The 15058-nt window shown below is 45.0% G+C and overlaps 1 pseudogene; it reads left to right on the forward strand.

Moving 5' to 3' along the window:
• The first annotated feature begins 10082 nt into the window (after positions 1-10082).
• LOC116763831 lies at positions 10083-10179 on the forward strand (annotated as a pseudogene).
• Positions 10180-15058: the final 4879 nt, after the last annotated feature.

Raw genomic sequence — 15058 nt, forward strand, 5'->3', positions numbered from 1 at the left:
CCCTGGTCTCAGATCAGGTATCCTTAGCTGGGAGTCCCTGAGAATTGCACTCAAAGGGTTCTCCCCTTGAACCCTCCTCCCCTCCAGTGCCCGGGTGACCTCACCTGTACATTGGCTGTTCTTGAAAAAACTCTCCAACTGTACTAGCAAAGACAAACTCTGCAGTTTTTCCTTTCTATAGATAATTTGTTTTATCCATGATTCTTGGCTTCTTAATTCCAAACTCAGAGTGACTTCAGTGGCATTTTTGTGAGATGCTATTAAGCATCAAATCTCCTCTCAGGATTTTTTTCCCTGGAAAGTGTTCCTTGTGTTTTTATTACAAAGTAATTATTTCATTATCACATTCCAGAAAGTAAAAACGGCAAAAAGGAAAAATTAAAACCACCGTTTAGAAATAATTACCTCGCATCTTATTTCTACTTAAAAACATAAGATGAGCATCTTCCCATGTCAGTAGATTTCTAAAATGACAACTTTTCAGGACTTCATTATGTATGCTAATTAAGTTAGTAAGTATTTCTTTGAAATTTCCCAGTCTAATTCAAAAGTGTTTTTCATGTAGTCATTAAACAGTTTGGGTATGAAAACTGCAGCATGAAAAAATGTTTATAATGTAATGGGGAGTAAAAAGGAGCTTACCAAAATGGTACGTATGCTGTAATTGCAATTATTTTTTAAAAATTAAGTCTAAGAAAAAGTGATTGAAGAACCTATATTAAAATGCATTTTGCTATGGTGACAAAATTATACGTGAACTTTCACTTGTCTCTACTTTGCACGTTTCTTGGCAGTGTGAAAATATCACTTTACAATGAAAAACAGTTTTTAATCTCCCGTGACAGTTTAAGCTGCCCGGATTGCATGCCGCCAAGAAATGAAGATTTTCCAATCAATAATTCAGTCCTCGCATTACCTGAACTTTACACAAATGATAACGAACCATTTAAAAACACTCTACTGCTTCTTTCAAAGGAGTTTTGCCAAATGGATTTGGACAGGGTGGAGTGGGAGAAAAATGAGTTGGGTGGAAGCTCTGGGAAGACGGGACTCAGTCTCCAGCCCCCCATGAATACGACCCTTCTGAGTTTCTCATGAGCATCTTCTCTGCCTCTTGTGGGGATGACCAACCTTCCCACGGAGCCCAGGACTGAGGGGGCTGCTGCACGCGGACTGTCAGTTCAGAAACTGAGGCCATCCTGGGCGAAGAACGATGAGTTGGGCTCCCTGCCGTGGGCCACACTTTGGGGAGCCTGGCCCCAGGAGCGGGCCTCCAGCAGGCTACTGTCGCCGCCTGACACCCCTACCCCCACCTGAAATTTCTCCTGAGCCTCCCTCAAGCCGAACCGACCGATACTGATGCCTCCCAAGGAGTTTGTCCCACTAAGAAGAGGCTGGGCTAATACCATAGGAAGCCCTTGACTCTCACCAGGGCCCCATCACGTGGTATTTGAAAATCTTTGAATTCTGAAATACCTCTCTGCAGTAGCAGCTGGCTTTATTTTCAGGGCCGTTTGTCATGGAGACATTCCAATTTCATGATCTCACACGAGCTCTGTGCATCAACCATGGTTGAGTCACCACTGTCTCCTGCCTGCTTCCCTGAAATATGGTTGATTTACAACGTTGTGTTAGCTTCAGGTGTACAGAAAAGTGAATTAGTTATATACACACACACACACACACGTTCTTTTTCAGATTCTTTTCCACTATAGGTTATTACAAAATATTGAGTTTAGTTCCCTGCGTTATACGGTAAGTCCTTGTTGTTTGTCTATTTTATATATAGTAGTGTGTAGCTATCAATCCCAAACTCCTAATTTATCCCCCCGACCCCTTTGGTAAGTATAAGTTTGTTTTCTATGTCTTCAACAAACAATTACTGAGCACTAAATATGATGGGTGTCAGGGCTACAGAAATAAAGACAAATTTCCTCTGCTCAAGACTGACAGGGAATTCCCTGGGGGTTCGTGGTTAGGAGTCCGTGCTGTCACTGCCGAGGGCCCGGGTTCAATCCCTGGTCAGGGAACTAAGATCCGAAACAAACTGCGGTGTGGCCAAAAAGAACCCAAAAGACTCTGACAAGCCATCAGAGGAGACAGATAGGCAACCGCAACGCAGTTTGGTCAGCACCCTAACAGAAGCTGTGCTAGGTCCAGGCTTGGCGAGGGGAAGGATGAGGGGAAACTTCCCAGGGGCAGGTTGAAAAGGATGAGTGAGAGCGGGTGGACGGCCAGCGTTAGGCCCGGAGGCTGTGAGCCGGCGGCCACAGAGGGCACAGGGACCTTCCTGCGTGGGTCCTGAATTGGGAGAAATTAAGGGAAATGAGGCCGGAGAAGCAGACCCAGACGTGGCCCTGCTAGAAAGCCTCAACTCCGTGTCATGCATGAAGGGAAAACTTTGAGGGCCTTTGAGAAGGAAGGTCCACTATCAAATCTGCATTTATGAAAGATCATTCTGTAAGGAACGGCTGAAAGGGAGTGAGACTGGAGAAAGGGGGTCATTTCAAAGGCTTTCCGCAGAGTGGACGCGAGGGGAGCTGAGGGCCGGAGTGAAGGCAACGTGCTGACCAGGACAAGAAAGACTTCAGTACATACGTACTTAGGCCCTGAAGTCTCCGCTTCAGTGGACCCAGGAGCAGAAATACGACATGAGTGACAAACCAGTGAAATCTAAATCAAGTCTGTAGTTCACTTCGTAGTATTGTACCAAATGTTCATGCCTCCGTTGGGATAATTGTGTGTGGTTATGTAAGCTGCTAAAATTAGGGAAAGCTGGGCAAATATAAAGGGATGCTCTCTACATCTTTGCCACTTTTCTGTAAACCTAAAATTATTCCCCCCCAAAAAAGTATGGGATTTGGTAATCAGTTAAATGTGACAAGTGAGACAGAGAGAGCTCTCGGGTAAACCCAAGGTTGTCCTGAGTGGCTGTGAGTCTGGTGTCCCTTCAGCCAGGAGACAGGACACAGGATCAGGGCCACGTCTGCATGTGGCCTTGGTGGCAGCAAAGGAGTGGGTCTTGTGCACCTTTCTGCCTCTGGCACACTGTGGAAAGGCCAGTCCAATCTCAGGAGAGACCTCCTAGACCTGTTTCGTGTGGCTCTCTGTGCTACTGAGAAGTCATTTTTAATAAATAGACTCTTCAAAATAATAATTTTAGATGACACCTTAAGATGGTAAAGAAATGACTAAGAGAGGCCATGTCATGTTAACCTGTCTGTAAAAGATGAGATATGCATCTCTAATTGTTACACAGTATTTTAGATTAAACTTTCTCCTTCCAAATAAGTGATCTGAGCAGAAGCGAAAATGTGATTGAAGTGATAAGGGAGGCGCCGTGGCTGAAGGCCAGGCGGTGAGCTTTGGTTCCCATCGGGTCAATTCAGAGGAAAGAGTAAGAAAAAGCAAACAAGCAGCCGCCAGGGAGTCATGTTCACAGCACATAAGGAAGAAAGGTAGGAGGTCGGGCAGGGGAGATCGGAAGATGTATGAGAGCTTCTCACCTGGTTTTTCAAGCAAAGTCAACCCAGATTGTCCAACATGGAAAAATATGCCAAAAAATACGGTCTTGACCTCTCCGCGGTGATTGTAATTCCTCAACGTTAGAGGCAACTTTGGGAACTAATATATCTTCTGAAGGAGTATTTATATATAAGTTTAGCAGTCCATTCAGTTTCACTGCATTTTGTTTTTCTTCTGTCAACTTTACATGAAATGAAAGTTACTACTTAACAAGAAAAGAGCATGTCTAGTATGACTCACTTTTTATACAATGAAATCATATGTATTTGCATTTACATCCACATCTGCTGATCCTTCCGTCTGTATGTTTCCCAGAGGTTGATGGCTGGAAAGAGGCTTAAACCAAAAGCAGTGCTGGCATTTGTGGGTAGTGAGATTTGGGGTGATTTTTCTCTTCTTTTTTGTGCTTTTCTATAGTAGTTGAATGTTTTATAACAAGAAGGCATCATATTCATAGAGAAAACAAAAGTTGTTACTTAAAGGGAGAAGCCCACCAGGAATCTAAGACCAGAGACCAGACTAGCTAGTGCATATGTACTGGGGGTTCTTACTGGGGTTCTTGTGGAGAGCGTACTGGGGGTTCTTACTGGGGTTCTTGTGCCCCACGTGGGCATCACACATCCGTGCTGTGATGCCCATGTGGGGAGACCCTAACGGTACAGAGGTCGACCGTGTTCAAGGTTCTGTTAAAATTGAACCTCCATCTGTTGGCTTGAATGTGTCCAAATTGGTCTGATTTGTGAGTTAACCGTGACCCAGACAGAGGTGTGGAGGGTCTCCGTGCAGACCAGATAATGGCACCGAGGGTTTCCTGGCCTCCGCTTTGACTGGACAATTCTATGTAGACTTTCAGGCCACAGAACCTCCTCCAATTGCTGAATTTCCTTTCCAGGCTGCCTTGCTACATCTCTGCATTAATACTCACTAGTTGTACTTATCATGTGTGCATGGGCCAAGCTATCTGCCTGTGGTCCAGAGAACTGAATCCCTACGTACATATTGCAACTTAGATGTGAGCATTTTAAATCAAGAACTATAAAGACCATGCTAACAATGTATTAAGAGAACTGCCCACTACAACGAAGCAAGTTTTAATCCCATTAATTTAACGATAAATTAATATTGAGAAATCTATAAGTTTAGCGTTTCACACTATAGCAAACTTCATAACATAAAATAATCTCCTTTGACGGCAAAAGACATTTGATAAGTGTTCATTATTAATGAACAACACTTAACTGGAAATGGAAGGATGCTTTCTAAACTTGATAGAGAACATGACTCATGGGTGGGACGTACAGGCATATGCTCGTGAAGATTAATCCTTATAAAAAGAAGAAACATTTGTGACAACTATTGGTTATTCACCCAGCATCTACGCTCCCTCTCTTTCCCAAGAGACCTTGATTTTGTTAGGTTATCCACTCCCCCTTTCTGCCACATGCCTCGGGGGAAGGTGACCGACCACGCCCCAGAGAAATAAAAACATTTTCAAATGTTTACGAGACAAAACCTCGCACAGGAATGTTCAGAGCAGCTTTATCCGTAAGAGCAAAAGGAAGGAACTTTTGCTCTCATGTCCATCAGCTGTTGAATAGATAAACTAAAATGTGGTCTGTCCACAGAATGGAAGGTTATTTGTTCATAAAAAGGAATGAAATACTGTGACATATTACAACATGGATGAAGCTTGAGAACATCACGCCAAAGGAAATAAGTCAGACACAAAAGACCACATATTGTGTGATTCCTTTTATATGAAACGTCCAGAAGGGGCAAATCCACAGAGATGGAAAACAGAGCTGGGGAGGGGGAGGGAATGGGGAACCATTGCTAACGGGCACAGTGTTCCTTCATGGGGTGATGGAAATGTAAAGTTGATTTGGGTGACGGATGCCGTAACTCTATGAATATACTAAAGCCGTTGAATCATACACCTGAATGGGTGAATTGCATGATATGTGAATTATATCTCAATAAAGCTGTTACAAAAAAGAATAAATGGAGGATGGAGAAGTAGACAGAGCAAATATGACCTTGTTCTCTTGAGGAACTTGGTGGCAGGGGGACAGATAAGGGTCAAGGTGAGGTGTTCGTTTTAAGATGGGATTGTGACCTCAGGTGTTTGTTTTAAGATGGGATTGTGACCTCAGGAGCCAGCACATAGGGAGAAGTGGAAAATAGAGAGTTATGAGTGAAGGTTCTAGAAGAGAGAAGACACGATTCACACAGGACTCCTAGAGCAAGAAGGCTGGCCAGGAGGCCTCTAACGCCTGTCCTTTGTGCTGTTCATAGAGCCTCCTTCTAAGAAAAGCAGTGTAGTGCCCAAGCCAGGGCAGACCCAGGCAGAGACCGTGCCCGAGCTACACCTGCCCAAGGGACAGTCCACGTGAGCAGGTGACCCGCGGATACCCTGGGAGAGACCCCAGGGAAGCCGGAGAGCAGAGAGGCTGCTGGATGCTGATATATCGTTTAATGTTCTATAGTTTGGGAAGCGGGCAGCTCCTCTCCCCCTCCCCCAACCTTCCTCCACACCCAGGAGGGAGGAAGGAAAGCACAGAAGGGCTTTGGACCCGGGTTTGGTTCAGTTCCACAGAACAGTCATGGTGGGTAGTAAACACTAAACAGCTCTTCACACAAGGAAGAACAATTAGCAGATGGATTAATTGCATTTTTTTTTTAATTTTTTTTTTTTAATTGCATTTTATATCCATTTCTGGTCTCAGGGATAAGTATTTGAATGCGATCTTTTCCTTTCAATCAAACACATAGAAATTTCAAGTGAGCCTTGGTTTCCTGCTATAAATTAAAGCAATTTTCACCTTTTCAGTGTTCAACCATTACCTTTAAAAATATTTCCTGATTTAACAATACAAATTCAAAAGAAATAGAAATCTTGCATCTCCTAACTTTCTCCGCTAAGCCGTTGGTGTTCAGGGTAAAAACCGGGGACACCCACATGGCTGAAGTGAGAACAACATGTCTTTACCCATGAGGAACTCGAAAAATATAGTTTGGCTTTAATTAACTGTGATTGAGAAGAAAACACACGATCTAGATATATCATTTAATATTCTATAGTTTGGGTGTCTGGAGTTCTTTAATAAGGCAACACGGTTACTCTGCCTACACATGTGCAAATGAACGGAGGGATGCAAAGAGCAAAAATTCTTCCCCAAGTGCAGGAAAAAAACACTTGATTCGGGACTTTAAGATCAAGTGTTTAAAGCTACCTTTAATGAGTTGGAAAAACAATGAGTTCATAAACAATTGAGTTAATAAGTTATTTCTAGTCGAACAACCTTACTTATTTAAACTCCCTGGAAGAAAGAAGGGGTTCCTACCAGAGACTAGTGGCAGAAATGTTTGGAGAGAGGAGAGATTAGCAGAGAAGAAACAAACCAGAAGGGCCTCCAGGGTGTCCAGGGTGACGTTAGGTGCCTAAAGGAAGGAGGTGAGGGGATGGAGAGAAGGCAAAGAGGGGGCCACTGGAAACAGAGCAGCCATTTCCGCACCCGCAAAGTCCGGGTTCCTGTGTCTAAGTGTCCAATTTAATCCTCACATCTATCATATACATACCACTTTTTTTTTAAAGGCTTTTTAAAATTAACTTTTATTGGAGTACAGTAGCTTTTTTTAAATATTTTTTTAATATTTATTTATTTAGTTTTGGCAGCGTCGGGTCTTAGTTGAGGGACACAGGCTCTTCATTGCGGAGCGCGGGCTTCTCTCTAGTTGTGGCTTGTGGGCTCCAGAGCGCACGGGCTCAGTAGTTGTGGCGCGAGGGCTTAGTTGCCCCGCGGCCTGTGGGATCTTAGTTCCCCGACCAGGGATCGAACCTGTGTCCCCTGCATTGGCAGGCGGATTCTTAACCACTGCGCCACCAGGGAAGTCCCTACATACCACTTTTATTACTCCCGCTTTATAGAAGAGGAGAAACGATCACAGAAATAAGTAATTTACCCCAGGCCATCCTATGTGGAAGCCATTTGGGGCGGGGGGGGGCGGGGGGAAGGCAGACCTTGGTAACCAAACAGACGTGAGTGACAAGGATGACCCCTGGGTGAAAGGTACAGACATCACTGACAGAGTCCATACAGATGAGGAAGCCAAAACAGCACCTCAGCCACCAGAGAATGTGAACCACACCCCTCCAGTGAATCCAGGCCCGTCTCCTTCTAACACTCCCACACGCTGTAGGCTCCAGGCAAGCAGTCCCCGTCAAAACTCAGCCAGGCTTTTTTCTTCCCCGCCTCTGAAATGCCCCAGCACGTCACACCTCTCTTGTGTGTGTGTGTCTTGTGATGTGACTCACCACCTCCCACACTAGGTTGTGAGCACATCGAAGACAAGAGCTTAGAGTCAACAATCCTAACTACCACCCCGCCCCCCCACGGCCTAGAACCTTCCCTGGCACACAACAGGCGCTTACTGTCTCATGAGTGAGCGAGTGCATGCATCAATTGGATTCAGTGCTCTTATCTGCCTGCTGTATATCTACACGATGTAGTAAAAATGAATGGGAAGTTACGTTTTGAAAAAAAAAATTGTAATGGAGAGCAAACCGTTTCTATGACTGAAGTGTCAATCCCATTTAAATAAAAAAGTTCTTTCCTGTGATTCATTGAGCCTTCTTCCTAGTTGCAATCTGAGAACTCTGTACCCGCATCGGAGTGGGGTGGGGGGCAGCGATGGAGGAGGGGGAAAGGGGCTCACGCCCCAGGTGGGCCAGTCCCCTGCTGTGAAGCCGGACCACAGGCCCTCAGCCAAGTCCCAGTGAGGTTGGGGCGGAGGGAAGGGGAGAAAATGAGACACATACATGCTGTGTTCAGCACACTGTCTGCCCGCAGTAAGTGCCAAACAAATGGTTCCTGTTTGTACCAGCAGCAGTTGCGACTGGTCTTTCCCAACTCTTAACTTAGGCAGGTCAGTTACCTCCTTCGTGGTTTTTCCTCTGTAAAATGCAGACAGTGATCCACTGTCACATCTTCCTCACTGTATTATGAAAATACAGCTAGACTTCGTGAATATTCAAGACAGTTGCGAAAAGAAGTGCGTTCCATGGTCTGAAAACAAATGAAAAGCACGGCAGCCCCGGATCGGTAATTTCTGGAATCACGAGATCACAGGGAGAAAAGCTCCGGTGCCCGCTCTGCTCCTTGGTCACCACGCATGGATCTGTTCACAAGCCGGAGGCCACCACCTCTGCAGATTTATCCTGGAGACATCTCCGGTGCCTGCCCAGCCGGTGCTTCACGTGGGACAAGCGGACTCCGCTGAGATTGGATGAACTGGCTCACAGGCCAGACAGGAGCAGCTCCCTAAAGCCACTTCCCAGCTCGCAAGTTGACTATGTTTAAATATTCACACAGACTCCTTGTTGGCACAGCGGTCCTGTGAACTGAAACTCCTTTTCTCTTCGCTGACACAGGGTTTCTCAGCCTCAGCGCTGCTGACCTTTGGGGCTGGATAATTCCCAGTTGTGGGGCTGGCCTGAGCATGGCAGGATGCTCAGCAGGGTCCCTGGCCTCTGCCCACCGAGATGCCCGCAGCCCCCGACCCTGTGGTAACAACCCCAAATGTCTCCAGACATTGCCAATGTCCCCGGAGAAACCACTCCCCACTGAGGACCACTGGCCCACCGCGTCCCTGCAGTATTGTGTGTTGAGGTGATGTCATTTCACCGACACATCTTCCTTTCAAATTCCCCGTGTGTCCACACAGGAGAGGTTTTTGCCGGGATCCACGGCTACAGACCGTTTTCCTGTCTGGCTGACATCACCTCGTTGACAGCGGTGTGATTCCTGTGCGAAGATGTGCTCTGGAGTGACCATTTTTGGAGAAAGTCCCAGGGTATTCTGGGAGTGAATTTGAACGGCTCTTAGCCGCAGGAGAGATGGCAAATATACACTTAAGGCAATTCAGGAAAAGCTTGCCCCGCACCATCCCATCCACTGCCTGCGGATGAATAGGGGCTGTACTGTCTGGTAACCCGTCAAGAAGCCTCGAATTCACCTAAAACTGAAGCTCGATTTCTCCAAAACAAAACAACCAAATCTGGGTTTCTGCTGTCCCACCCAAGCTTTTCGTCACAGCTCATCTGGGAAGTTTCTAATTGCTATTAAGGTTTTCTGCAAACGAGAAGACAGTGTATATTACTTGTGTAATTAAAATGATCCTGTCAGATACTTCAGAATTTTTACAGCAAATCACGATTCCAGGTACAAAATGATGTCTCAGGCACAAAATTCAGCCACGTGACCGTTTTTCTACATTATCTTCCCGGTGCCAACTGAATTGCAGTTTCTGTTATGTAAACGTGCATCACATTTTACATCCTTGGCAAATACCTACAGAATTTAATTTCCTGTTGTCAGTACCCCTTCTTAAAGAGCTGTGTCTCCCATTCCATTTGAAATGTTGATATAAAACCTCAGTTAGCTGGGGTGAGCGAGGGTTCTTCTTTGGACGTAAGTCCAAACTTGGCTCCCAAGCTTCTCCTGGTGGGTCATCAGCAGATGACTAGTACCATGGAGTTCTACCGCGTGTGCTTTTTTTTTTCTCTTTCGGCCTTTTGGCTAAGATCAAGTGTAGTATCTGTTCTTATCAGTTTAATACCATGTGTGCTTTTAACTGACACCAAATTGACTCTTTACACTTGGCTAAGAAGCATGAAAAGACAGGACAAAAGGATACACAGTGCAGACAGTTACATCTGCCCCTGCGCTCAGAAGGTGTGGGTGTGTAGGAGAGCAGCAGTGAATCTGACCCTTTCTCTTCTGATTTCCGGCCCCCACATGAGTGTGAGTATACTGTATTGTTTTTAAACAGCACAGCCCAAATAACCCCAACCAGCTACTTCAGCTGGCCCTCAGCCTGAGAAACAGTCATTTGTTTTAGCCCTGGAAGAAAAACTGATTTATTGGACTTATTGAGAAGTCCATTGGTCTCCAGAATGGCCATCCCCTCGTAAGGAAACTTTAAGGGTTACATCAGTGACTCAGTCCCCTTTGCCGTATTCTCTGGACTGGAGATTGAACCAGGTGTGAGCAGTGATGCCTCGGTCGCTCCCCTATTTCCAGTTGGACAATGTCACCTTCTAAGGGCCCCTTAGAAGGGGCCCTGCCAGTTTCTTGCTGGACAAATGCACTTTCGCCCCATCCCCCTTCTGACTTGGGCATCTCTGACCTGTTCCTTTTGACTTCTTCTCCCTCTGGAATCCATGAAAGGAGAAATATCCTTTATATGCACTACATTTTGTATTGTCTCTAACGTATCAACTTGTTCAATAGCCAACCACGTGGGTAAAGTTCTCTCCGCCCACCCTCCTCCTCTTATACACCATCTCTCTGCTCCCTTCTCACTTTTCCTTCTTCTTTATTTCCTTAACTCAGCTTTGCTTCAACCCACTGTCTACCTGGCACTTTGCAGGAGCCTCGGATGCAAAGGAGGACACTTTGCAGCCCAGAGCCCAGGAACACAAGCCCAAGGGTAGCAGACAAAGATGCACAAATCCACAGAAGGCCAAGGTCAAAGGTAAACATTCTAGAATTCTCCACCTTGAAAAAGACAATTGCTCGCAACTGAATGAGTGCTGGCATAACATTGGCCACCATATAAACCTTTCAAGGGCATTCACAGACACCAGGTTTGCTATAATTCGGACTTGACATAAAATTAGTACAGCGACATAGCCTTTGCTTTCAAATATGAGGTAGGTCTTTCCAGCAGAAGGTATCCTGGGAATTTGCAAGACACAAATAAATGTTAAAAGAAAATCCCTTGATTAGAAATATAAGAAATATCTTTCTGAGAAAAAAAAATTATCTCATTAATAGTATGTTCATACCTGTCACCTACTAGGAGTTAATAAATGTGTCTTGAATGAACGGGTAAACTTACTTGGGTAAATGAGTACATTTTCCCCTGAATTGGAAAATAAATACCTGTGTATCTTAAGTCTTGTCCTGCATTCTAACTGCACAGAGATCACAGAACAAGGAAATGTATCTTCACTTTGAGGAAGGAGGCATTGAGACCTTCCCTGGTTCTTTTGTGCTTTTCTTAAAACGGATAATCTAAACATACCTTCTTTCTTTTTTTAAATAAATTTATTCATTTATTTTTTGGCTGCGTTGGGTCTTCGTTGCTGCACGCGGGCTTTCTCTAGTTGTGGCGAGCGGGGGCTACTCTTCGTTGCGGCGCGTGGGCTTCTCATTGCGGTGGCTTCTCTTGTTGCGGAGCATGGGCTCTAGGCATGCAGGCTTCAGTGGTTGTGGCGTGTGGGCTCAGTAGTTGTGGCTTGCAGGCTCTAGAGCGCAGGCTCAGTAGTTGTGGCGCACAGGCTTAGTTGCTCCGCGGCATGTGGGATCTTCCCAGACCAGGGCTCGAACCTGTGTCTCTTGCGTTGGCAGGCAGATTCTTAACCGCTGCGCCACCAGGGAAGCCCTAAACATACCTTTGTGAATGTATCTCTTCTTTTAAAACAACAGCAACATCTGGTTAGAGGTAGTAGTACTCATAGCAATCATGTATCAAGCACGTGTGTCCCAGCCACTGCGCTAAGAACTTCAGAGACACAATCTCATTTGCTTTTCTCTTCCACCCCTCTGAACCGGTTGACTTCATCTGACCCAGGAAGAAAGAGACCCTTGAAGAGACTGATTTGCTCAAGGTCGCCCAGTGGCCTCACCCGCCTCCTTGGAGGCTGAGCTCAGGGTTCTGGACCCCCTCACTGAAAAGCCCTTCCTTCAGGGACAGGGATGCAAAGATTTGTTTCAGCTGCATCCTTAACCTCAAAACGAGTGCATCATTCCAGGTGAACAGTTTATGCTGCAGGATTATTTACTCACCCAGTTAACCAAGTTCAGTCAACTGGCTCTAAGCCAGATTTTTAAAAATGTATCAGAATCCAACATTGTGACTCCCCAAATCCCCATAGGTGCACGAAAGCAAATACATGGAAGACATTGGTGAGCAAGTGCAGTGTGACTGAAGACTGAGTTTCAGAAAGACACCAGCTGATGCTGTCAGCAGCTTCCCTTCCCCAGCTTTTATCCAAGCTCCGTGTTGTCCCTTCACAGCGGGGTAACACAGTACTCTTTTCATCCAAGTAGTCGGCGGTTTTATTGGTTGCCTTTTTATTTATCCAAGATTGTGATTGTTCTAACTAATGTTTTATCACTTCCTTGAAGAAATCTATCATTGGGTTTCATAGATAAAGGCGAGTAATGCAGTTTATAAAATAACCAAAATATGTCCCTAAATTCCACTATTTTAACAGTAACCCTGCTGCCAAGACAACAGACGCTAATATTCTTATCCGTGTCTTTTGTATCCTGTAGGAAAGAGTTCACTAGTATAATAAGATAGAACTGCTTGGGTATTTCTCTGTGACCCCACCACCACCACTGCTGTTTGGGGTAATATTTGAAGGATGATTGTGTCAGAGGAAATACTGTGAATCTAGACAAAGACAAGCTGTGTAAAGGAAACACGCAGTAAAGAAAATCTATAGTTTACAAACCAAATAGAATTGGAGCACCGGCGCAGAGCTGCCAGGTTGCCTCCCCTGATGTAATGAACAGTGATCTCTTCACATCAAATGTCCTCTGAAAAGAAAGTGGCCCCTGCCTGGACACTAGGCAATTGTCCGGGAGCCAGTTCGTTCCTGGAAGAGACCAGGGGGACTTGGGTCCCTGAATCGTGGACCAAGAGATGCTCCAGATGTGAAACAGTGCAGCTTTCATGACATCACGTGGGCGGCGCTGGGCAGATAGCAAAGAACGGGGAAACTGGGCGCAGGATGGAAGAGTCCTGGGAGGTGGGGAAGGATTCCGAAACTCATCCTCCACCCTCAAGAGTCAAATTTCAGTCTTTCAAACAAATCAGGAGAGAAGGAAACCAAAATGAAAAAGAGAATTTTCTTCATAACTGTGTGCTTCTGAAGTGCAGTGCCATTCATCTGAAGTCTGTTAGATACAATTAGAACCCAGCTATCCTTGTCTCGAGCATGCTTTAGGATAATTGCTTTGATGCGCCCATAAAACATATTAATAATAACTCACTGCTGAGATTTTATGTAGAACTTGGGATGCCTACAGTCTTAAAAGGATGCCTAGGACATATGGGGGGAAAAGCAAAATGATAAACTGTCCGAATGGAGAGATTGAAGTTCAGCTACCTTAAGTTCCAATGAAAAGTAGGCATGATCATGAACTCTATCTGCCTACCACCATAGTTAGGATGCCCCTGCCACAGATGCCAGCAAGAGAGGAGACAACCAGGGCTGGGGCACCTGCCGTGTGCACAGCCTCACGCCTGGGACCCGTCCTCTGGTGGAAAGAGCGCTCTTTAAGTAGAGTTTTCTGCTGGGGCTCTTTGATACCAGATATGAGTAGACAACTTCCGTCAAATATGAGGGGGGAAAGTCTGCCTCACTGAATGCTGTGCCCCGTGGCAATGAATGTGCTGTCGGTTTCCGCAAAAGCCTCTTTGTGACAGATCACCTCTGACACCATGAATGCCATCACAGCAGAAGCTGTGCCCTTCTTTGTTGTCGGACGTGAAATCCTACAATGCAGAGCTCCGTCCTCCTCCTGCTTTCTTTTTACAATGCTCGTTTGCATTCCCAGTAGTTGGAAGTGATGGTGGAGCCTGGGTGCTTGTAGGATGTATGAGGGATGCTTAACAGAGATTCTGACATGTTTCACTTTGAACAGGTTTGCCAAGTTCCGGATGGTGCCTCTAAGCACCAGTAACTTAAATATCACCCAGCTGAGGACAAAAAGCCACGGTTGCAAAATACATATCCTGTTGGGTGTAGGGTTTCTGCCAAGATCAATGAGAAGAGCTTGAAGGTCGTGTGATTCCCACATGGAGTTCATGGACTGTGCTCAGTCAAGCACCTTTTGAAGTCTGAAGACACATCGAGAGAACTTTTCATTCTTCCACCCATCTCTTCATTCATTCAGCTAATGTTTACTTAGGGACTTCTGTGTGTGTCATGTTGTGCTAGGTCCTGAGTTGAGTTGGTTAAGCAGGAAGAGATAAAAGTGTATCCGGGGGAAAATTACGTAATCTCTGAAAAAAAGATCTACAGAAACATTGCATTAGATCATAACATCGAAGCAATGTTAAATTCCTGAATGTTGTCACTATATTGCAGTTATGTAGGAGAATGCCATTGTTCATAAGAGGTGTATATTCAGGGCTAAAGTATTATGATGTGTACAACTATCAGATAGTTTTGGCAAAAAGTATATATGTGCGTGTGTATACGTACAATGTATCTACAGTGTATATATATTATGTATGATATATACTATGTGTGTATATGTATCTTCATAGAGAAAGAAACTGTTGCAAAATAGTAACGATTGGTGAATCTAGGGGGTGTTCATTATATTTATCTTGCACTTTTTCTATGGTTTTTAAATTTTTCACAATAAATATTTAGAGGAAAATTCATCATGTCTAGCTTTAAGGAGCTTACAATCTGGAGATCAATTTTTTTTTTTTCTAATAAAAGGGA

Source organism: Phocoena sinus, chromosome 12 (genome assembly GCF_008692025.1).
Source record: "Phocoena sinus isolate mPhoSin1 chromosome 12, mPhoSin1.pri, whole genome shotgun sequence".
In the NCBI taxonomy this organism is placed as follows: domain Eukaryota; kingdom Metazoa; phylum Chordata; class Mammalia; order Artiodactyla; family Phocoenidae; genus Phocoena; species Phocoena sinus.